This window comes from Fukomys damarensis, unplaced genomic scaffold (genome assembly GCF_012274545.1).
Source record: "Fukomys damarensis isolate Sample0158 unplaced genomic scaffold, DMR_v1.0_HiC HiC_scaffold_28, whole genome shotgun sequence".
NCBI lineage: Eukaryota > Metazoa > Chordata > Mammalia > Rodentia > Bathyergidae > Fukomys > Fukomys damarensis.
Window position 1 is genome coordinate 34,944,149 of NW_022900940.1, and position 26,291 is coordinate 34,970,439.

Consider the following 26,291-nt stretch of genomic DNA (forward strand, 5'->3'; position numbering starts at 1 on the left):
TTGCATTTATGAGAAATCATTAATCTCTGTTTATTGTGGATCATTCTTGGTATTTTTATGTGTATAAAGACAAATACAAATCTATTTCCCCATCTTCAAATATTTTCACCTGTCATTTGTAATCTGGAAGTATTTCTGTATCAGTGTATTATTCTTTTATCTTTCTTATTTCTTTTTAATTGCTATATAATAATTCTGTAATATAGCAGTACAATAATTTATTTGACTCATTTCCAGTTGATGAAAACTTAAGTTGATACAATTAAGTTTTTCCATTATAAAAAATTCAAAAAAATTCTAATATAAATATTTAAGTATATTCTTGATTTAAATTCTTAATGTAATTTTTAGGTGAAGTTGTGTATGTGTGTAATCAATCTAACTATGATTATTGATGGAAAAAGCCTCAAATCTGCAGTGTATTAATAGGATTATATATCATGACCAATTGGAATTTATTGTTAGAATGTAAGGTTGATTCATCATATGAGCATCAATTATAGTAATGTACCATATTAATATAATGAAGGGAAAATACATGATGATCTCAACTCATAAAGAAAAAGTTTGAACAAGCTTAGAAGAAAAGTACCTCAACATAACAGTCCACATATGAAAACCCACAACAGGCCAGGGATTTAGCTCAGTGGTGCCATGCCTGCCTCACAAGTGCAAGGTCCAGAGTTCGATCCTTGGCACCAAAAAAAAAAAGTGAAAAAATTCATAGCAAATGTACTCAATGGGGAAAGACTGAATACTTTTCCTCTAACAGCAAGAATAAAGATGCTGACTTTCATTACTTACATTCATCATAAAAGTTCTAGTCAAAGCGGTTAGGTAAGGAAGGAAATAAAAAGCATAAAAATTGAAATACATACAACTGAAATGATTTCTGTGGATGATATGATTTTATATATAAATGACCCTCAAGATTTCCTCCAAATCTTTTAGACTTAGAAAACAAAATCAGCAAAACAGCATACATGCCAACACAAAAATCAGTTGCTTTTCCAACACTAACAAAGAATAGTTGTTAATCCCATGCTTGTAATCCCAGCTACTCAGAAGGCTGAGACAGAAAATTTTCTTGAGGCAAGGATTTTTGAGGCTAGCCTGACAACTCAGAGAGACCTTGTCTCAAAGAATCCTTTAAGGATGGGCTCTCTGATAGGACAGTTGATCCCCACACTTTAAACTAACAAACAAGTAGCTATATAATTAAATAATAAAGGTAGGAAGGAATTAACCAAGAATGAGAAAAATTTAGATAATGAAAACTATAAATCACTGGTAAAAAAAATTAAAGAAGACATAAATAGAATGGAAACATCTCATATTCATTCATGGAAGACTTCTTAAGTCTTACCCAAAGAAATTTATACACTGAATGTAGTGGTCATCTCAGTGTTTTTTTTTTTACAGATAGAAAAGCTATTGTAAAACTCCTATGGGATATTAAAGGACCCCCCAAACTGCCAAACCAATGTTGACAAAAAACAAGATAGCTGGAGGATTCACATTTTCTCATTTCAAAACTTAGTACAAAGCTACAGTGATTAAAACAGTGTGATTCTAACGTAATGGCAGATACAGAGACCCAAGCACCTATTAATAGCCTAAAAATAAGCCTTCATATAGAAAGTCAAATGATTTTTGATAAGGGTTTTAAAATCATTTAATGGGGAGAGGACAATATTTTTAACAGGTGGTGCTGGGGAAACTGGAAATCCAAATGCAGAATAAAAAAGATGAGCCCTTATCTAATACCATTTGCAAAATAACTCAAAGTGGATCAGAGTCCTAAATACATGATATAATGCTGCAAGCTCCTAGAAGAAAATACAAGGTAAAAGATTCACAACATAATGTATGCAGTGATTTCTTACATTTACAGGCACAGGGGGCCTAAATTTTGGACATCAAAACCAACAGTAAAAGGACAGCAGAAGGATGAAGGAAATATTTGAAGCTCAAATGTCTCATAGGGTATACTTATGTGTAATATGTAGAGAAGTTGTAATTTTCTTCAAAAAAATATACAAGGGGCAATAAGTATATGAAGAGATACTAACCATCATAATCATTAGGAAATGCAAATCATGACTATACTGAGGTACCACTTTACACACACTTTAATACAGCTACTACAAAAAACAGTGACATACATTGACAAGGATATGGAAAAGTTGGAATTCCTGTGTACTGTTGATGGAAACATAAAATGGTATTGGCACAGTGGGAGGTTGTATGTTTGTTCCTCAAAGAAATTAAAATGGTATTTCCATATAATGCATAGTTTTAGCCATTTTCTGTTATTGTAATAGAATACCTGACTGGGTAACATAATGAAAAGGTTTATTTTGCTTATTGGTCTGGAGGCTGGACAGGCCTAAAGAAGGTGGTTGCATGATAAAAGCCACTGTTAATTCATCTGGATCCTAGAAGATGTCTAGAGATAAAACTAATTTAGTCTTAAGCGAGCAAGAACTCAGTTTAGAGAGAAGGCATTAATTTACTCATGGCTCAGGTACATCTACTATATTTGCCTCCCAACAATGTTGCAATGGCAATAAAATTTCAACGAGATTTGGAGAGCACAAATCATAACATGTAGTAATTCTAGTTTTAGTATATAGTCAAAAGAACAAAAAACAAGATCTGGCAGAGATAATTTGTGCATCCATGTTTATAGAAACATTCACATTGGCTGAAATGTTGACACAAACCAAGTGTCCATGGATAGATGAATAATGGAAAATTATAGTACATACATACAGTGGAATATTCAACCCTAAGGAAGGAAATTCTGACATGCTGTATAGCATGGATCAACCTAGAGTTATGCTAAGTGAAATAGTCCAGTCACAAAAAAAAAATGCTGTATAATTCAACTTATATGCAGTACTTACAGTAGTCAAAATCAAGAGATGAAGTAGAATAGCAAGTGCAAGGAGTTGGAGGAAAGGGAATGCGTTATTGTTTAGTGGGTACAAAGTTTCAGTTTTATAGGATGAAAACCGTTCTACAGATGGATCGTGGTGATGGTTGCAAAACATTATAAATGTATTTAATTCCATTGAATTGTACAATTAAATAGGTCCAGTGGTAAGTTGTACTTTGTGTGCATTTTATCACAAGATAAAATAATTTTTTAAAAGTACAGTTTTCCTCAGTTTCCATAGAGAATTGGTTCAAGTACTTCCTGTGCATACCACAATCTGTATCTTCAAAGTTCTTTCTAAATAGTGCAGTGTTTGCATATAATTTACACATATTCTCCTTTGTACTTTTAATCATTCATCTCTAGATTACTTGTAATGCCTAATCCATTGTAAATGCTATCCATGGTTGGTGGAATCCATGAATGCAGAACCCATGGGTATGAAGGGCTGGCAGCTTGGATATACTCAGAATTTTGATAGCTACTTAGATCTTCTGTGCAGCAGATTATACAGATACATGCTTTTAACATAGTTGTTGCAGAATGTTTCATTTTAAATGATCCAGCAGTATTATAGCATTATATTTTTGAAGACTATATATTGTACTACAAAAACAAACATAAAGCTTCAACTGTCTTTCAACAAAAAATACTTATGTGAAAGATTCTTTCCAAGTTTCAAGTCATATTTGAGAAACTTCTTGTATATATTAAAGATAGGATTGAAGATCTTTTTTACTAATCTGAAGTAAATTTATATTTAGTAAGCCATTAAGAATTAGTTTTTATAGTAAAAAATATATCTTTGAAATAATTTTGGTTTACTATCATCCGTTATATGTATGGATGGTTCTTAAATGAGGATTTTTTTTTTTTTTTTTTTTTTTTTTGGTACTGGGGATCAAACTCAGGGCTTTTGTGTTTGCAAGGCAGGCAGCGGAACCACTGAGGCAAATCCCTGGCCCAAATGTGGAATTATTGAGATACTACTTATATGGTTAAAAATAAGACTTTTAGTAAATGCCATTATGTTTTTAATTAAAACTTTTTATACCATTATCTTTGGTCTATTTTGTGTTAACATCTGAACATTTAGCATGAAGTTGTAATGAGATCTGGAGCATTGGTTTCATGTGTATGCGTGTGTGTGTTTAAAAACACTATTTCTTTTTTTCACTTTTCTTTTTACACTTTGTTAACTTAAAAGTACTAAACAGATTTTTATTTTAATCTTTGGAACAAAAAAATATTCCCTTGGGCTGATACCAGTACTTTTTATGCCAAGTTACAGACCGGAGTCTATTTTTATAGGCCAAGATAGAAACCTCTTGAAAACCAGAGTTTATGATGGAAACATTGACAAGCCCTTAACTATCACAGAACACATGGCACTGCTGAAATCATAAGGTACAAGGCACAGGATTTCACATTCAAGTGCACATTGAATTTTTCAGCAATTGTATTGTCAGATACTTTTCAACTAAGATTTAATAAGCATCAAGCTTTGGTGAGGCCATAAAAACACATTAGGTTCACCTGATTCCTGCTTTCTGAATGTTTATACCTCAGCACTCTGACAGTGAAAAAAATTTGAATGTACCCGTTGGGTGATAGCCTTGTGAATGGATTTGGCTGGAGAGAAGTGTGTGAATTTTCTTCTCTCCATAATTAATTTTTCATGCAACCTTGAAAATCCTGCATATTTATACATGTAAGTTATTGCATACACATTCTGGGCATTGTTTGAAAAAAGTAGGTAAATGAGTTAATTCCATCCTCTGTTTAGTAATAGCAATGAAGAATGTTTAAGCTTTACATTATTACCATATCAGGGAAATTTGATACTGAGTAGATAGGTGGGTTAAAAACATCATTTTTTTGTTTGTCTCAGAGCCCATCCAGGTTTAAAAAATATATATATCCTGCTGAAATCATATATAAATTACTCACCTTTACTTAAAAAATATCATTGTAACAACCTTGAATTACTTGGTTCCTTGAATTATGCTTGGTTTTAGTTTTAGCTTTAATATAAATGAGATGATTTATCCTACCATTAATTAATGATTGCCATCAATTAACACTGAATGGTCTTACAGTGTAGTAATTTCTTTAAAGGAAAATAGTTACTTAAATCTTAACAGGTACCTATGTGGGAAAATAGCTAAAATTATATGAGATATATATTTAACTCAAATGTTCATGAGGATTGGATTCTCACACTTAAACACCAACATTGTCTCTTTTCTTTCTTTCTGCATCTCCTTTATCTTGTTAAATGCTGGATAGAAGCAGAGGTGTTATATCAGACATGCTATCTCAGAAGCATTGTGAAGTGTTAGAGAAAATCCAGTATCTTATGGGAAGATAATTACGTGGTAGTTGCTAATGATTTTGCTGGTCTTGTCAGAAGGAAAAGGTAAGAAGATGTTAAGTTGAATCTAAATCAGAATTTATGTTAAGGTTTAAATTTTATTATCCACTAGCATGCATATAGATTAATAAGATTAAGGGAGCAGAATACTTACAGACCGGGGATGTATTTTTTAATGTACTTGATTGGCTTTCCATTAATGAAGGGAATATGGACACTTGACCAATTTAAGTGTTTCAGATCTGTAATTAAATTTCTCCCCTGTATGTATTAGAAGCAGTGCTTTTGTGTTCTGAAAAATTTACAAATGTAAGCTATCTAATTTGGGGCAGTTGTAATAATTCTTTTTTTACTATTCATTAATTTTATTGATGCATTTTAGATATACAATATGCTGATATTCATTATTGGGAATCTGTACCTTTACATAATATATCTTGGTTCTTAGTTTTTCCCCATTCTCCTGGACTGCCTTCACCCCCTCCGTCCTTCCCTATTTACAAAGACTTTGTTTCCATTTTTTCTTTTTCTCATATTTATTCCTTTCCCTTCTTTGCTTTCCCCTACCTTTCCCAGTTCCCCTTCCCAAGTTGTACTAATTCTCTAATTGGGAACTTTATTTCTATATCAAAACGGGTGGTTCTTTTAGTTTCTTGACCTATTTCTTTATACTTAAAAATACTTCATACTTGGTTTATATTTAATATCCTGTCTACCTCCCCTTGCCATTTCTGTAGGGAACTTCATCACAGGTTTCAGGAAATACACTGTTAATTTTGATTATATAAGGCTAAAAAGAGAATTACCTTGGATTTTAGAAGGACTATTTTTTGAAGTTTCAAATTTAAGTGAAATGAAGGTATATATGTGTTATATGTAAAGAAACATACAGTCAGACTCCCCAGGATTACAGATTTGTCTGCTTTGTAAATTATTCTAGAAGCAAAAGTATAACAGCATATTATAAGAAACCAAGATATGGGAGGATTGTTAGAGCCAACTAAAGCCTTTTTTTGTAACTTACATACATAGCCCAGAAGACTGATAAGCAATAAATACTTACTGACATGTCAAAATTTGTTCTATACTGATTCTATTAGTAAATTTAATCCAGTTTTGTCTCCAGCAGTTTCTCACTGAAACAGTTTTTAGAAAGGGTTATATTTTTAATCAAAGAAGAAACTTAGATTTTACTTTGTCACTGTTGCTCATAAAACAGAATTTGGGTTGGTTTCCCTAGCTCACCCACGTATTTATACTCCCCTTCCTTTTTCCCTTCTCATGAGTTCATACGCTGATCATTAGAGGAGGGATTTTTTTAACTTCAGTAGCTGTTGGTATTCAAGAAATAAGGTTTTGAATTTAGTTAATGAATTTGATATTTTTAAATTGACTTCCAGGCAGATATTTTTGCTTCTTTTTGTATGTTATCATTAGTAAGTGAAACCATATGGTTCTGTAGCATTACCTTTTTTTATCTGGGATGTTTTATCTATGAGCAACATCAGAAACCAAAGTGTGATATTTAGGGCCTGTGTCATGTGCTGGATTAAAGTTGTAATTTGGAGGGCTATGTCTATAGTTTTTGTCCCTGGTATCAGTACTGTCATGGGGTAAAACCATCAGTTCATCTGACTGACACAGTGTCATCTGTGATATACAGCTTCTCAGTTGTGGGGTGTTGTTGGGTGTGTTTGTCAGAATGAGCCTGTTAGTGTCCTTACATAGGGAAACCACCAGGTCCGGTGTCTTGTCCAGTGCACAGGGAAGTACAGACAACTTGTAATGTCATAGACCCATTAGGCATTCACCATGGGCCAATCAGTGGGCCTTGTACATATGAGCTTGTGGCTATTCCATTAGCCATTTGTGTTATTTATCTGTAATGTGTCATTACATAAGTGTAGGGGAATCTGCCTTGTGTGATTTTTTTTTTTTTGACATATTGATCTTAATGCATAGTGGGAGCCCAGGGATTTAGCCCAGTGGCACCATACCTGCCTGGCAAGCACAAGGTTCTGAGTTCGATTCCCAGTACTGGGAATAGAAAAAATGCATAGTGGTATAACATCTAAAATATTATTTGATTTTCCATCATTTATTTATAGCCATTATGTATCATAGGTCCCAGTCTTTGTGAGGTAGTTGTGTTGTTTTGGATCAGCGCAATAACAGCCTGATTTCGCTGATCTTAATAGGATCCAGTCTGATTTTGTTGTTATCAATGCTCCTAATTGCTCAGAGATGCTGGCACAATTTTGTATGGAAGGCCTTCAACCATGTCAATCAGGAGTTTAATGTACATCCAACAGTGTGATTACTGGTGTGTACCCAGGAGACAACACTGTTGGCTTGGTTTATCCTGGTCAAAAGGACAGGGCAGAAAGAGACATCATCATAGGGAGGTTTTGTCCTTTAGCAATCCACATAGGCTGTAGTGTGGGAAGGACTAAAGCCCCCTTTACCACCTTAGGACCTTATATTGTTGGTTGAACGTGCAGATGAGTCAGTTGTGCTTTTAGAAGGCAATCTAATGGGCTGTTACCTGTATGCTGGGGCTGGTTATTTAACAATTGAACAGCCTGTGGTAAGGCCTGTATCTATCTGATAAACTTTCATACCAATCTCAATCATACCAGCAGTTTGTGGTTGGTAGGGCACATGAAAGTGCCAGGTAGTATCATTGTGTCTGGCCCACTCTTGTACCTGAGTCCCTGTAAAATGGCTTTCCCTGGCAGATGCTGTTCCTAGCAGCATCCTGTATATATCAACCATTATAATGTCTTAATGGTATGGGCCTAGTCAGTAGAGGGCACAGGGTAGGAAAAGCCTACACCTGTGGCAGTATCCACATCAATTAGAGCATATGTCCCTGTGAGAGAAGCCTGGGCCCAATACAGTCTACCTGTCATTGTTTTAGGGGATGGGGTGCCCATGGTACTGCACCCATTTGTGTTGGCACCCTCTTCCTCTAAGGGGCCAGTTTAGTGCATTGAGGGTGTGCCTTCATGGTTGCTCTTGTCTTTGTGGGAGTCATATCTAAGTGTCATCATTGTGCTATAGGTTATGTGATATGGAGCCCTACGTGCTCCAATTTTTTCAGCACCGTTGTTGAAGGTGGCCATCGAAGGGCTGTTACCTTTGTCAAGGAGTCTGTTAAATCATTTTCTGGCAAGAGGAGAGGTCTGTGTCTTGACCTTATGTGTCATAATCTGGCCATGCTCCCACAAGTCTCACCATAATTCAGCACCCCATAAGGGTGGACGACCTATCTGTCAGTTTCAGGCCACCCAAGTCGGTAGCCAGAGCATCAGCCCATCGAACATGGCCTGTGTGTGTAAACATGTAGAGGTTTGTCTTCATTTATGAGTGAGTATCTATATATATATTTTTTCCCATTCCCCTGCCCTCCCTTCACCCTTCCACCCTTCCCTTTTTACAAGAGACTTTGTTTCCATATTTTTTCTTTTCCATATTTTTTATTTTCCCTTCTTCCTCTACCCCTCCCACTTCCTACCCCTTTAGACCTTTTCTTCCTATTTCATATTATCAGTTATTCATTTTAATCTTTATTTATACTTTCAGTTTCTCACAGCAGAGAATTTGGTATTTACATGTGTGCCTATTTACTTTAAAATATGGCATCAGTGTTCATCCATTTAGCTACAAATGTCTGTGTAGTTTCTTGTTCTTTATGGCTGAGTAGTACTCCATTTTATTTTTTAAAACCCACATTTTTTTTTCCAGTCTCCAGTTAATGGGAAATTGGGCTGTTTCTAAGTGTTAGCTATTACAAACTGTGCTGCTACAAACAAACATGGGTGCACATATATCACTGTGGTTGATTCTTTTAATTCTTTTGAGAAGATACCAGAGGAATAGCTGGGTCAAATGGGACCTCTAATCCTAGTTCTTTGAGTTATCTCTATATTGATTTCCACAGTGGTTGCACCAACCTGCACTCCCAGCAACAATGGAGAAGGGTTCCTTTCTTCCCATATCCCCACCAGCATTTGTTATTGTTTGGTTTCAACAAGTAACTATAGTATCTGTAATTTTGTCCATTGACCTGATTTGTCTGTTTCAACCTTAAACCAGAGTGTGTCTGTATTGGATTGGGCAGCAACCTCTGTCCATTGTGGGGTTTTGTCTCTACTAGAGCCATCATTATACTAGGCCTTAGCTGGGCTTTTGATTTGTTTTGTTTTTTTAATATAGGGACTGGGATTATAACTAGTAATTTAATTATTTTGTATGGTCTTTTGGGGCTGTGTATGTCATGGATCCCAGCACTATTTTCAGTTTGGACACTAGTGGCCTGGCTGAAAAAGAGGCTCTGTGCTGTAGATATGTTCCCCTTTGTGCCAGGATGGGGCCCTGGGATACTTCACTCCTTGGACAAGGCATGTATGTGTCTACCCAACCTTTTATTAGGTACTCAGCTGGTACTTTCACAGTCTGTTACAGTCTCATGACTTTTTTATAGGCATGTAGAGCAGCATATACTGCTGTTAACTGGTTTTTAATCAGGAATACTTGTTTTTAGGTCCATTGTGACCAAATGCTAGTAGGGTGTTTTTGTTTTCCTTGTTTTTTCATAAACCCCAGCCAAACCAAACCTCTACGTTCACCATTGGGGTGAAAGGCCGGGTAGGGTAAACAACTCCAAGGGCCTGTGATTGAACAGCTGTCCCCTTCAAGTTTTGGAATTCAGCTTCCACTGCATCAGTCCAACCCCATGCTGTTCTCTTTTGAGTTATTTGATATAAAGGGCACAACAAGATATCTAGGTAGAAAATGACATCACAAGAAAGCAGGAACAAACTTTTTTCAGCACAGAGTAGTTTTTAGCAGCTTACTGAGACATAGTAATACAAAATATTCTGGGTGTCCTTGCAGGCCTTGTGGCATATGTGTGATTGTCTATTCTGATATATTATTATGTAATAAAGCCCCATTGTTCACCTGTACCAAAATGACCAGATTGTGCCCTCAGGTGCCTTCAGACATCTGGGCTTTGAGGCATCTCACAGAGGCCCCCTACAGCATGTTTTTCTTACTCTTTTTAGAATGAATCAGTTTTTACTCATGTTTAAACAGAAGATTTGTCAAAAGTAAAAACATAATAATCATTCATCTGAATCATCTTCATTTGTGAGATGTCACTGTAGCATTCAGACCTAATGAGTGTATTCTCTCTACAAATAAGTTCCTTCTCTGTGTCAGCACTATGCTAAGCATATTTGTTGTACTTTTGAATTTAGAGGTAGCAATACAACTTTTAAATGTATATATATGTAACCCTCTCCTCAGTCTCCCTCTTTCCCTCAGTGATGTCTGGTGAGGAGTGAACACCATGCCACTCTATGCCACTACTCTGCTGGAACATACTCTCCAGGAATTGTAAACCCAGCATTAGTTAAGAGTTAAAGAAGCCAAGTTCAAACTAAGAGAAGACAACTTATTTGAAGGTAGAGAAAGGTGGTGGTGGGGGGATGATAGGTAGCTACTCTAGAGCTATAGGGAGCATTCAAAAGTAAATACTTGGGGACTCTTTTCTTTTCTTTTTTTCCTCCCAGTATCGGGGATTGAATTTAGGACCTTGCACTAGCAAGGCAGGCGGAGTACCACTGAGCTAAATCCCCAGTCCTCTTGGGCTCCTTTTTATTGTGGTTCTTGTCTCATGTAGGCTCCCGGAATCTGCTTGGTTCGAAGACTGTCTTTGGTTCTTCCCTTGGATTTCTTCTGGTCATAAAACCTTTGCTCTTGTTTGGTGCAGGCTAGGATTATGGGTAGGGGTTCAGAGGCAAGTAGTTCAGGCTTAAGTATTAAGTAAAGGGGCTTATACAGGCCATGCTTCTTGGGACCTCCCTGAGGTTCGTTTCTTTGCCTTTGTCTTTCTGATTGCTTAAGTTGAATCTGCAGAGGTGAAATTCTGCACCACTAGTTAATCTCTCCATTAATTTTTTAAAAAACTCAATGAGGCCTTCATCTCATCTTTTCCTTACCTATGGGCCCCCACCCTGTCGCTACACCTCTCCCTTCCCTCTCCCTCCCCTTTTTCCTACTCCATTATTGTCCCATCCAAATACAAATATGGAAAGCTGAAGCCTGCTAGAAGTCCTCTAACCTAAAGAACTAATCTAAAGGGAGGGCAGGTAGAATCAAAGACGACTTTACAAAAGAAGTAAAATTTACATTTCTTTCTTTAAGGAAAATAAGATGGAGCTGTTATAGGCTGGGAGAAAAGTTTGTGTAAAGTTGCTGGGGTTGGAATAAATTTCTCTTTTGTAGTTTATAGATAGTATGGCCAGGGCCCTGCGAGCCTAGGAACAGTGGTGAGAGTGATATAGGGTGTATGATATGTGAACCTTCAAATAATCTAAATAAGGAAAATATTATAACTCCCAACCTGCTAGATATCTGAAACAGCTGAGTTTTCCTGTTCTCTAAAATTAAAGAATGAATTCTAGGAACAATAAAGGTTACAAGTAGGGAATATTTAGTTTGTTTTTTTGGTACTGGGGAATCAAACTTGCACTTGTAAGGCAGGTGGTGGAACCACTGAGCTAAATCCCCGTCCCCAAGAGTAGGGAATATTTATTAAGGAAAAGACAGTTCCTACCTGAGAGGGACAGGACGGGGGATGCCCACAATGTGGATTGTCTGCTAACCCCAGTTCTCAATGGTGTTTTGAGCAGAGCCATGAAGTCTGGTGGATTCAAAGTGGGACAAAAGTATAGTCAGCTAATGAGATTAAAAGTATAGTTGCTTAGGCAGTATTGAATAAACAGGGATCAACTGGGGAAGCAAGTTATGTAGCAAGAGTACATGGAAGGAATAAGAATTTCCAGGAAGGAATGGGCTAGGTTTTGGTCCCCACCCAAGGTGATTGATGCTTATGTAGAATATCATTCACTGCTGTTCATCCCTAGGGGAAGTATGAGTGTAGTAGTTTTTCATTTTTGAATCCTGGATTTCAGTACATGGGTTTCATTTGTCTTTTGTATTAACTCCTTGGAGGACCCTGCCCTAACTCCTTGTAATGTATCCCACTAATTTAACTGTGTTCAAAAATGAGGAATCAGGCCGGGCGTGGTGGTGCACACCTGTAATCCCAGCACTCTGGAGGCTGAGGCAGGAGGATCACTGTGAGTTCAAGACCAGCCTGAGCTACATAGTGAGTTCCAGGTCAGTCTCACAACAATTAGACCCTGTCTCAAAAGACCAAAAAAAAAAAAATAATAATAATAATAAAATAAAATAAAATAAAAAGAATCATACACATAGATTTGATTAGAAGTTTCAACACTTGAATGGCAACTAATTGAAGGATTTTCAATAGGGAGAATGATGCAATCAAATTTATTGTTTTAATGATCCGTGTAATTGTAGTGATCTTTATTGACAACTTTGAAGGGATCAAAAGAAGTGCTTTGAGGTCCCATCAGGAAGATTCAGAAGTAATCCAGAAGATGGGGGGGGTAAGAGTTGGAAGCTAAAAGACTTATAAATAGATGATGTGAACAACTTTTTGAGCAAGCTTTGTCTTACTTGAAATTTAGTGCTTCACAAATATTTGTTTCCATGCATTTTATTATCATAAGTTCTCAAGTAACTCTCTGGCTTTTCTACAAAATATTTCAATGATTACTTATATCATTTTTTGAGCTTTTGGTGCTTACTGATACATATAGGGCACAAACAAATTTCTTTTCTGTGCCTTTCCCTGTTTCTCCCCAAATGGCTAGAAAGGGAGTTGAAAGAGTAGTGGATCAAAAAAAGTAGTATTATAAAATTTTGTGTAAGAGATTATCTTATTATCTGTGTAACAAGATACCACAGGCCAGGAATTTTATAAAGAATAGAGCTTTATTTCTCATAGTTTTTGAGCCTAAGATGTCCAAGATCAAGATGTTGGTAAGTTGTGTTTGATGAGGGCCACGTCTCTGCTTTTAACATGGTCACCAGAAGGAATTGACGTTGTGCCCTCACATGACTGAAGAACCGAAGTACCCATGGGGTCTAGCTACTTCCTTCCAGGCCTTCAATAAGTCACTGATCATATTAATAGGGACAGAGTTTTCATGGCCCAATCACCTTCAAAAGGATCCTCCTTTTAATAGTATTACAGTGGACAACAAGTTTCAACATAAAGTTTTTTTTTTTTCTCATTGAGTTTATTGATACATTTTAGGTATACAGTACAGTTACATTCATTATTGGGATCTTGTACCTTTACATGACAGGTCTTGGTTCTCATTTTTTCCCCTTGTCCCTTTCCTCCCTTCACCCCCTCCTCCTCTCCCCATTTACAAACACTTTATTTCCATTTTTTCATTTTCTCATATTTTTTCTTTTCTCTTATTACCTTTCCCCTACCTTTCCCACTTTCCTTACACCATTAGCCCTTTTCTTCCTATTTTCAACATAAAGTTTAGAATGGACACTAACATTGAAACCATAGTAAGGAACCTTACTATGCACATATAAAAAGTAAACAGATTTTAAAGTTCTGGTTTATAAACATGAAGTTACAGTACATGCAGTAATGCATTTTATTGTCTTGTTTGCTTTTCTCATTTGTTGTACTGTTTTAGTTAGGTGTGTTTATTTTTCCAAAAACAATGAAAGTGCCTTGACAACTTTTGTCTGGGTAGATCCCTTTTGTGTGTCTTAGTTTTTCTTCTTTCACCGTATTTTGTGGTTTCTTTTGTTATTGAGTTTTTTTTTAGATTTCCGTGGTTACTGCTCTTTCTGATATACCATAGTTTTGACACTATTTCAAGGACTAATATGTATTTTTGTCTTTATTCTTTTAAGGAAGGACTCTTCTGAAGTAGATTTTTAGTACATGGGTGAAGTGCATAATATTTTTCTCACTTGAAAGATGTATAATCTTTCTAAAGAATGGATTATATATTATTGCCTTGTCCTAAAGCCAACAATGACTTTACATGTCATTCAGAGTATCAACTAGTCTTTTCCAGACCTTAAAGGACCTAAGTAACCTAGCCTTTTGCATATTTCCCCTCATAATTCTCTTGAGCTTTTCCAAAACACCAAGGTATATTTCTCACATATCCTTTCTGTTTGCTACTTGCAAAGTGCTCTGTTCCCAAGTTATCATGTGGCTCATTCTCTCACTTTATTCAAATGTCACCACCTCACAGGGGTGTTCCAAGACTGCACTTTGAAAAATAAGCTTCTAACTCCCATTTAAACTCCTAGTGGCAATCCGTCATTGCATATCCCTTTGACCTTTCAGTATCTTTATATTGTACCATATATAATTACTTGACATGTAAACTATCTTTTATCCTTGTTTTGTTATTTACCTTATGTATATTATTGTTTTATTCTCACAGAACATATATTTAATGAAAATAGAGTTTGTAGGCCGGGGATTAGCTCAGTGGTGCCACTGCCTGCCTTGTAAGTGCAAGGTCCTGAGCTTGATCCCTGGTACCAAAACAAAACAAACCCCCAAAAACCAAAGTTTGTGTTATTCACCACAAAAGTTTATCTTTTGCACTAGCAGTTTCCTATAGATTAGAGATTATATCACTTGCACAACAGCCCATGCTCCCCCTGCAAAGAACTTTCATGAATATTCTGCTCAGCTCTCCCCTACCCTTCACTAATGCGAGCTCCCCTTCCTTGTCTTTATATCTTTTAAATATTGAGTTACACATGCCTTCTCTGTCTATGCTTTCCTTCTTTGTCACTATGGGACAAAGTCCTAGTCTCACTAATTTTTACCAGTTTCTGCTTTCTACTTTTTTTCCTTCCTTGACATAGTATTGAGAAAACAGAATGGAAAATACAGTTGTGATATGTAAGGTAGTGAACAATTTAATGGATTACTTAAAGGATCCATGTTTTCAGTTATTAAGCACCATCCTATCTAATGTCATTCTAAAATAACTGTATAAATATTCATTAAAACCTTGGATTGTGAGTAACTTGTTTTACAAGTATTTCAAAATAAGAGTAAACACTTCTAATAAATTTTAACTTGATAAACAAGTGATGTCTTGCAATACTAGTACACAATATCCAGCATTACATTAACACAACTGAGTCAGTGGTTCTCTCTCCCTAGCAGTCTCCCTGTCCTTCTTTCTGTCTCGCTCCCCCCACCCTTACAGTGGGATTGTGGGTGATTGTCTACCAACAGCAAGAGGTTGTGGTGAATATCTCTGCAGAGAAGAAGGAGAAAAAACCTGAGGAATCCCTCATTTCAAATGAGATTGGAAAGATGTGTAAAATCTTGGAAATGGTGCAAAATTTTGTAGAAAAGATCTATTTGAGTGAGGCTGAAGAGTATGAGGGATGAATCTATTTGATGACAATGCATTGTTACATTTCCACAAAATCCTGAAAGGAGGCAAAAGCTAGTGTCGTGGGATAGGTTTCTTGTTAAAGTTGCACAAGAAAAAGATTCCACTGGACTAATACATAGATAGCAGTGATTCTGTTTGTGATAGTCAAAGTCATCCTACACAGTAATCCTCGTCTCTCTTTCTCACATAAGCTGTGAAAGTTTTCAAAGGTAAATGTACGTTAATTTATTTTTCTTTACAATTTGTACTTCATTGTTTTGCATTATCGTATTGCAATCATTTTTATATATATATTTTTGGGTTGTGGAATGAATAATCTGAGTTCCCATTATTTCTTTTGAGTAAATTTGCTTTGATATACAAGTGGTTTGGATTAGAAGCATGTTTCTGCAATGAATTATGCTCACAAACCAAGGTCTTACTGTATATCCACCAGTAGTGACAGTTTACTAGTGACAGTATAAGGGAGGGAACAGCACTCAGAAGAACCTAACAGCATTCAGAGACATGGGGGGGTAACCAAGATCTTTATGCTGGTGGGCTCGGAGGAGTTTGTGACTCCAAATTTTGAGTCCCAAGCTATGCAGTATTTTTTTTTTTTGTACTCTTACAGGTAGAACGTGTATGTGTGTGTGTGTGTGTGTGTGTGTGTGTGTGTATATATATATATATTAGCAAAGGTATAGAAGCAGAACACAGGCAGTTACTCATATAGTGACAGTCTGCAACTTAGCACACCTGCTGAGCTTGGTCAGGCAAGGGGAAACATGCTCTTTTAATAGGATGTGGTGAGACTATTATCTATAGGAACAAAGTTGGCAAGACAAAAAATAGCCACAGGGCAGGTGAAGATTAAAGGGGAACAGCTTAGGTTGGGAAAACATTCTTTTCTTATCAGTGGTAATAATAATAGCTAATATTTATTGAGTGCTTATTATTATGTGTGTGTTAGGTATTGTTCTTCTTATAAGTAATGCAGAATATTAATTTAATCCTTTAAAAAACCCATGAAAAGGATATTCACCATTTTATATGTGAAGAAACTTAGGCACAAAGATTTTTTTTTTTTTTTTTTTTTTTTTTTTTTTTTTTGGTACTGGGGATCGAATTCGGGTCCTTGTGCTTGCGAGGCAGGTGGCGGAACCACTGAGCTAAATCCCCAGCCCCACAAAGAGTTTAATCAGCCTAAGGTCAGATAGTAAGGACAAAACTCAAAACTTGTGTGTTTAGGCCGTATAACTAGATCACCAGAGTAAAAAAAAAAATGTTTCAAATTTTTTTTTTTTTTTTTTTTTTTTTTTTAGTACTGGGGATTGAATTTACAACCTTCTGCTTGCGAAGCCAGTGTGGTGCCACTGAGCTAAATCCGCAGCCCTCGAAATTTTTTTTTTTTGTAGGAATAGTGAAGCTTGGTGGTATAAAGAAGTATGGGTGCTGGTAAATACACAGTACGGAAGATGTCTACTCTAGGCTGTTGTTTACTTTTCATTTTCTCAGAAGAAACTATTTTCTTTATATTTATTTTGCTTTCATTAGAATTAGAAATACATGATTGGATTTTACATGATGCTATTCCCATATTTATTCAGTTCAACAATTTGAGGCTGAATGAAAAGAAACAATTTAATAAACAGTTTAGAGGGAACATTTGAGATAAACTGACTATTGATTTGTTTCTAGGTCTTAAGAAGGATCTAGTCTGATGGATATATATTTATTTAAGAATATTCAGTGAGTTTTATATGCTGCCATGTCTTGTCTTAACTAAAACTGGTTTAAAAAAGAGGACGGGGGGCTTCAGGGAGATGAATACACTGGGAGAGTATTTCTCGAACAAAGATATAGAAAAGAAGGAAAACATTGGATGTCATCAGAGAGTAAAAAGACAAAAAAAAAGAAGATTAGATAGTTATGAGCAGACCATGAAATATACTGAGAACCTTTAGGAATATTTATCTTTTATTAGTCATTATATAACCATAGATGTTACTATATATGAATACCAAAATTGATTTTTCTAAATAATAGCTTTATAAATAATATGCTAAGAAACAATGGACTATGAGCCAAGATTCTGATAGTTTTATTCATAGCTTTGCTTACCAAATACTTTAACTTGAGTAAGTCATTTAAATACTTTTATAATTAAATAATTTTAAAGGTCAGATCCTATTATTTTCTTTTATTAAAGGATACACATTTGAGGAATCTTTCCTCTCGATTTCTTTTATATCCAGAAAATTTAATGTGTAGTAAATTGGTACATACAAAATAATATGGTCATAGTACATTTGTTCTGCTTCTTGCTGATTTCAATATGCTGGGCATAGTATATATTTTTATATAAATGCATTTAGATTTTTATGCTTTCTTATTATTCCATAATTTATAAAATACAGTCCTTACTGCACATAGAGCTTTGGGACGTTTTAAGGTATTCCTGAATCATAATTTAAATCTTGTTTTTGATTTTTTAGTGTTCTGTGAAAATTATTACATGTGCATGAGGGGACACGTAAAAGGATTTAAGGTGTTGTATATGTGTACCAACTCCCACAATGAATGTAATCGTTATGTACTGCAAACATAGACTAGTTAAATAAGAACTAAAATTATTAAATATCCATGACTTTAAAAAAAAATCCTACATGTCATTAAGTAAAAGTCCAGTTAAGAATTAGACACTGGATATGAACAGATAACCTCTTAATAAAGGAGACTCAAATGGTCAGTACATAGACATGATGGTAATTTTATGTGCCAACCTAAATGTACTGTAGTATGGTGGATATTTGGTAAAATATTGTTCTGAGTATATTTTTAAGGGTGTTTCATGTACATCCATCAAATGACTAGATGAGGCCTTGCAGATTATAGAGTGCCCAACGTAATGTGAGTGGGCATCATCTAATCAGTTGAAGGCCTGGATTGAACAAAAACCTGAAGTTACCTTCAACATGAAAATTTCTACAGCAGACTACTGTGTGTGTGTGTGTGTGTGTGTGTGTGTGTGTGTGTGTGTTACCAGCTATCAAACTCAGGACCTTGTACTTGTCAGGTAGGAGAAGCACCACTGAGCTACATCCCCAGCCTTACAGCAGACTACATTAACTTCGCCTGCAGTGTCTGCTCTTCTTCCTGATGACCTTCAAACGGAAACATTCCGTATCCCTAGATCACCATCCTACTATCCACCTGCAGATTGGACTTGACAGCATCTATAATTGTATGAGACAATTCTATATAATAAGTCTTTTGATATGGGGTCTTTGTCTCTGTCCCCCACCTGTCTCATATCTCTGTCTCTTTTTCTTTCTCTTCTTTCTTCTCTCTCTCTCTCCCTTTAGGTGTGTTCTCTGGAGAGCCCTGAATACATCACATGAAAATATCTTCAGTAGTATTCAGGGAGATGCCAGTTCAAAACACTGTAAGACTCCATTTCATACTAATTAACTTGAAAAAAATTAAAATGTCTCAAGCCAGTAAGAGCTAAAGAGGAGATGGAGAAATAGATATTCTATCATAATACCATTTAAATTGGTACAGTTACTTTGGAGAGAGTAGTCTGACAATATTTATTAGTTAAAGATGGGCAAATAATATGATGCAGCCATTTCAACTCCAGATTAAAACTATTAGATTTTATATCAAAATAAGATAACACTGTAGAATTATTATTTCTTGAAATTTAGTTGTCTGTTAATATCATTCTCATGAAAATTGTTTCATAGTCTGTATATGAATCTATATTCATAAAATATAGACTAATAGAATTACTAGTAATTAAATTAGTAATAGAAATATTACATTAATATTTTGAAAATTCTTATTTAACCAAAGTGCTCAAGTGTTTGTGTGTGTGTGTGTGTGTGTGTGTGTGTGTGTGCTGCTTGTTGGGCTCACAACTTTTTTTTTGCACAAGGACTTCTATAGTACTTAGCAAGAGTACTTTTGAAATAAAAATGATTTAAATATTTTAAATATTTTAGTTACTATGTACAATATGAAATTCCATTAGTAAAGAATACAGATGTATTTTCATTCGGTTTTTGTCGCTAAGGCTATTCTGTCAATAGAAAATTGTCTAAGGAATAATACTTGTGGGCCTGGAGGCTTTGTGTACTATTAAATAATCCATATTATGTGAGAAGGCAATTTATCAGTTTGTCAAAGGTCAAGGAGACAATAGATCATACCAATGTATTTTTATAATTAACAGTTTTGTTTACTGCTTTGAGTTCTTGTATTCAGTTACTATCTTTAAGTAATGAGCGACCTTTCAGTTAGTAAGATCTTAGAACTTAATGCTACTTAAACAAAATCTTCCTATTTCATTAAAAAATAAATGGTCCTGGGCAGGATTTTAGCTCAGTGGTGCCACCGCCTGCCTCACAAGTGCAAGGTTTTGAGTTCGATCACCAGTACCCCCCCCAAAAAAAAAACAGGTCATCTCAACCTTTTATTTGATATTTTTAGGTGAAAAAATCTAAGACTTTTAAAGTACTACACATTTATAGCTTACAGGTTAAAGTATTCCTTTCTTTTAAGGAAAGCATTTTTGGGGGCTCCAGGTATAGCTCAGTTGTTGAGCACTTTCCTACCTTGTACAATCCCCAGCAGCAGCAATACCCCCCAAAAAGCCATTGTAAAAGTTTATGTAAATACAAGTGCATTTGGGGGACGGAATTAACTATAAAAGCTTCTTTTTATAAGAAATATATTTTATACAGTATCAGTTTTCATGATCCTATTATTGATATTAATTGATAATATTCATTCCTATTACAATATAAGACAAGATTCCCTTACCTTAAATTGTTTTCAGAACCATCAGATATCTATTTATCTAACTTAGGACATAAAATACACAGTGGAATTCCAAACGTCTGTGTCATTCTTTTACAAATGATATGTTTGGCGTGCTTTGTCATCTACTTTAAATTGCTTCTTTTTTGATTTTTAAGAAAATGGTGTGTTTGTTGTACACAGTGATCACACTCATTGTGGGGAGATGGTACATACATAAGATGCATTTTAATTTTATCCCCCTTTTTCTTCCATCTCTTGGATCCTTACCATCTCTTGGACAGCTTACCCAGTATACTGCTGCTGTATTTGAGATTAGACCTTTGGTTGAGCATAGTGGTGTCTACCTATAATCTCAGCTACTTAACAGTACATGGTGGAAAGGTGGGCATTTCAAGAGGAAGAAAAACAAAAATCAAATAAAACTAACCTTCTAGTTTCAGGCCCAGACTAGGAGTGGGTACTTTTTCCTGTGGTGGATTGGCCTGACTTCCAGAGTATAAGTAACAGGTTGAATAAAATGTATAGATTTCATGCTGGTTTATTCTTCCCTGCCTTTAGAGTTGTGCTAAAGTACACTGTTAAAAATGACGACTTGCACAAGTAAAGGTGTGAACAAGTTCAAATGATTGCAGGTGACAGTAATATGTGTATGTGTATGTGTGTGCTTGGATCCATGCACTTTTGCACATGGCAAAAGTGGTATTAGAATGTAGACCACTCAAGAGAACTTAAGCCATCCTCTTCCTCCTCTGGTTATGACTATGTACTCTGCCTGTTAAGCTGCCATAAAGAAGGTCATACTGTCACCTAGAGGGACTGGTCTATGTTTCTTCAAAATTATTATTATTTCTTTGTAAATAGGGAAGGGTGAAGGGAGGGCAGGGGTCTGGGGAAAAAAAGAACCAAGACATATCATGTAAATGTACAAGATCCCAATGATAAATGTAACTATTGTTTGCTTTAAATGTACCAATATACTAATGGAGAAAAAAAACTCAAAATGATTATTATTTGAAGGTCTTAACCACCTATTTTCAAGTCTGTCTGTATTCTGTCTGTCTGCATGTCTATTTCTCCCTGTCTTGCTAGTAATATAGGGAAGAGATGTAACTCCCAGACCTGCTAGGTATCAGAAACATAAGTTCGTGTTCTCTAAAATCAAAGAATGAATTCCAAGAACAATGGAGGTTAAGAGTAGGAAACCTTTATTGAGAGAAATAAAACTTCTGTCTAAGAGAGATAGAAGGGGAACTGGAAAGTGGGTTGCTCACTCCCCAACTTCTCATAAGTGTTTTATGGGACAAAGCCATGGGGTTAGGAAGGTTCGAGGTGAGACAAAACTGCAGTCAACTAGTAAGATTACAAGTACAGTTGCTTAGGTAATATTGATCCAGTGGGAAATGATAAGATGGAAAAAACTATGAACAACCAATAAGATCATGACAAGTATAGTTGCTTAGGTAATATTGACGAAATGGGGATCTAATGGGGAAACAAGTCATGTAGCAATCATACAAGGAATGAGCAAGGATTTTCAGTGGAAAGGGTGGGTCAAGGATCTTTCTTGGAGGATCTTTGTCCCTTACTTTTCACTCGGTGATTGATACCTGTTTAGAATATTAGTTACATTCTACATGGGTGTGATAGTTTCTCTCCTTTGACAATTCTGACCTTCAATGAAAGTGTCTTGACTGTCTTCCATGTTGGCTCCTTCTGATCTGGCCCTGTCTAACTGCCTACAAGATATCTAATTAACTTACCTATTTGCAATACTAGGATTGACATGTGGCCTCTTGCATACTAGGCAAGTATGCTTCCACTGAGCTATACCCCCAGCCCTGTAGTCTATTATATATGTTTTCTTCAAATATTATTGACTCTAATCTTAATATTTAATTTGTGCTACTATATACTCTCTCTCTATATATATACTATATATACTATATACTATATATATATGCGCCTGAAAATTCTTTGAAAACTAATTTAAATTAATATGTAGGATTTGATTAGGTTTCTCCTTCATTGTGCTTTATTGTGACTCTTTTAATTTAAAATTTAACAGAAATCCATAATAAGAAATAAGGGTAACTTTCTTGGAAGATACAGTAGTGAATAAGAGAGACAAGCTCTATTGCATTCCTAGAACTTACAATCATGGTGTATAGAAATCAGAATAGGAACACATTTTTAATACATTAGTGATAAATGGAATAAGGAGATAAAGATGAGAAGGTTATATTCTGTATCTGGGAATGTGGTCATGGCTGACTTCACAAGTGAGCCAGCACATTTGAGGAGAACATACCCTAGAAGAGTAAGACCGTTTTTGGAACAGAAGAAAGTACAAAGGCTCTCTGTAGCAAGTACTTGTTTAGTACATTTGAGGAACTATAAAGAGTCACTTTAGTGAAAAGGAGGAGATTTGAACATAAAAGATTAAAGCACTAACTGGGAGCAGGATCCTATAGGGCTTTATGCAGATGTTTATTTTATTCTGAAATGATACACTGTTGTAATTGGGGTTTTGGCAACTGAATGCATTTAATACAGGACACACAATTTGACCAAAAAGTCAAATACAGAGGAATGCAAAGATCAACCACACACTAGAGGCCCAAAGAATCCAGCCAAGGGCCTGGATCACACAACAATGTCCCACAGAAGTCTAGCCAAAGGCTTAGAGTCCACGCAATGTCCTCCATGAGTATAACCAGTGGCCTAGTGTCCATGGCTGTCTCATGCTTGTCTGTATCAAGGAGGATCTGCACACAGAAGGCAAAAGGCCTGCTCTGATTTTGTGCCGCCAGTCTGAGGGATCTATATTGGAGCCAGAAATTGATGCTTATGATAAAGGATACCATAGATTAGAGCTCCCCTAAGAAGAACAGCAGCATTCCCAGCAAAAACCAAGGACTCAAGCTCCTTCTCTGATGAGAACACCAAATTCACATCAGGAAAACCACCCCAGCAAACTTCTCCTAGAAAATCAACAGTGCAGGATCTTACCCTCCAGTTCTCTTTTTATGGCTACTGGCAATAATTCTCAGGTGGACCTTCCATGCCTAGACCACACTGATTCACTTCAGCTGGGCATTCCAAGTTGACCATTGGATAATCCATTATATAGACCATGAGAAAATTTTGAGAAGAGAGACATGTGCTGCGTAAAATTTTGCATGGCAGCTGAGTTAAATGGATCACTTTAGGCACGGTAGAGGTACATAGTTAGAAACAGGAAGCTTATTGAATGCAATTAAGGGGGCAGTGACCCATATTAGGTTGGGTATAGTAAAGAATTGTCTGATTATGAATTTTATTTTGTAGGTTGAACTGACGAGATTTTAAATTTCATTTTATTTGCTTTTTATTATAGAGATTGAACTCTGGGCCTTCCTACAGAGCTACACCCCTTTCCCTTTCAGTTTTCTTTCCTTACTCCCTTCCTCCCATGCCCCTCCCCATTCCCCTCCCTCTCCTCTTTCTGTTTGCCCTCCTCCCCCTCCTTCTTCTCCTTCTCCTTCTTCCTCCATCTTCTTCTTCCTCTTCTTCTTCTTCCTTTTGACACAAGGTATTGCGAAATTGCTAAATTGCCCATACTAGGCCTGAGTTAGGGATCCTCATGCCTCAGCCATTGCTGTTCTGGGACTACAGGTGTGTACTATTGTGTATATATGAACTGAGAAGATTTGCTAGTGGATTAGATATCCTTCAGGAACAGCTGTTTTTGTTTTGGGTTTTTGTTTTTGTTTTTTTGGTGTGGGGATCAAACTCAGAACCTTCCACTTGCAAGGCAGGCACATTACCACTGAGCCAAATCTCCTGCCCAGGAACAGCTGTTTTTGTGCTGACCTGAATTTGAGAGATACTTGAATGGTATGAAAGGTAGTATTGCCAGAGGAGTAAATAAGGATGTATCAATGTCTAAATTAACAATAAGCTACCTTTTTGTTTTAGGAATAGGGAGGGGGGAAAAAAAGCTTGTGTGCCCAGAGGATACTGAGAGAGAGGTAAAAGTGGAATTAGAGGATTAGACATGGGTCTGAATTTAGAGCTTTGTTTGAATTTTCTACATATTGTCTTGGGAAACTATTTACAATTGGGAAAAATCTTCACACTTGATCCTTTGTGGTAACTGTATAGAACAGGAATATATTAGGCTGATTTCAGCTAGAAGTAACAAAATTTCAGTTGGGCTGCAGTACAGATTCTGTTACTACATGAAGGCCTTAATTTAGTACATTAACTGCATGAGAGGTACAAATAAAACTACCCTCAAGTAATACATAGTCTACCTTTTAAAAAATGTGTGGTAAACTAAGCCAGAAATGACTTAGGATAAGGGTAGCAGTGTGCAAAAGTAATAGTTCTATGTAAAGAGATAACTAAAGTCAATGAGTTACAGTGTTTGCTAGAGTCATTTTTTAAGCATCAGACATTATTACATGCCTTAAGGCTTTTAGCCATGTCTACCAGCATGATGCACTTCATATTTTTTCCTTAAGATTTTTTTTTCTTTTTTGAAGTAAATTGATTTAATTAAGAAACTTCCTGACCATAGCTTATGGAAAACAAATTAGCAGTTACTATAAATAGTGGATAACCATAAAAATTATAACTACCGTATTTTCATTAAAAGTGTGGGTTAAAATGTGGTAGATGTACTTAGCTTATATGAGGCCCTGTGTTTGATGCTTCTGCAACTCCATTTGAATGTATCTCAATTCATATTTTGCTATAAAACACCTGAAATAAATTATTCTGGGTGCTGGTCCATAAAGGAAAAGTTGAGTCTTGGAGTTATGTATAAAGTTTAGAAAAGTGAAGAGGAAAGATGTGTTCGGGAAGAAAGTGATCTGGTAAAACTAAAGAAAGCATGAATGTTGTAAGAGACTTTGGCTAATGAGAAACAAGTATGTTCCCTCAGCTGCTGGCCTTCTCTCTGTAATGTCTCATGGAACTCAAGTGACACGTGATTCAAATGTGTAGCATTTGGGGATTTAGATAATTCACAATTTTGGCTATTTAATGATGACTTCAAAGATTCACAAGCTAATTGTGACTTATTCACAAGCTAATATAAGAACAAAGAAAACTATCCTGTAAATGTAATTTGTATTAGAATATTTAAATCATTGTTAAAGTTATTTGAGGTGGTTTTGCCATTAATTAGATATTTTACCTTGAGTAAGTTATATAATTTAACTGGTTTTCTTATCTGTAAATGAGATAAAAGTATTCTACTTCATAGAATTGTTGTGACATTTAAGGGAGCTATTTTATAAATGCTTAAAATAGTGCTTTCTAGTAAGTGTGATACGTTTTTTGCTATTATCGTTTAATTTAAAAGTGCTTTCTTGGGCCGGGGATTTAACTTGGTGGTTCTGGCACCTGCTTTGCAAGTGCACGGACCCGAGTTCAACCCCCAGCACAAAAAAATAAATAAATAAAAAGTGCTTTCTTTAAGTAGTGAGATTTTCTCCAGTCCTACCACTTACTAAACACCAAAGGATAAATACTCCATCCATAAGAACTTTTGGAAGGATTGCCCTGCCCTAGAACATATGTTCCTGAAACTGAAACAGTCTTGGACTGTAAACCTCAACCAAAATAAACCTCTTTGCTTTTAAATTGCTGGTATCCTATTTTGAGGATGTTAGGTATTTTTGTCTCAGTGATGGAGAAGGTGACTAAGACAAAGGGCCATGTAATATAAAATATTTAAGTCTACTTGTGAACCTCTCATAAATTCTGCATATTTGTCATATATATTGAATCTAATATTTTAATTTTCAGTGAATTGTTTACCCTAAACTACTTG

At 35.8% G+C, this 26,291-nt stretch overlaps 1 protein-coding gene across 17 annotated transcripts in view; it reads left to right on the top strand.

The window, feature by feature from the left end:
• Positions 1-26,291, top strand: part of Tbc1d5 (TBC1 domain family member 5) — a 552,135-nt gene that overhangs the window by 178,651 nt on the left and 347,193 nt on the right. For 4 of the 17 annotated variants that reach the window (XM_033757108.1, XM_033757106.1, XM_010612798.1 and 1 more), the window contains one exon: positions 19,009-19,088. The exons of the other annotated variants lie outside the window; for them this stretch is intronic. The gene's annotated coding sequence lies outside the window, so the exon portion shown is untranslated. The remainder of the gene's footprint in view (positions 1-19,008; positions 19,089-26,291) is intronic. 17 annotated transcript variants of the gene reach the window in all.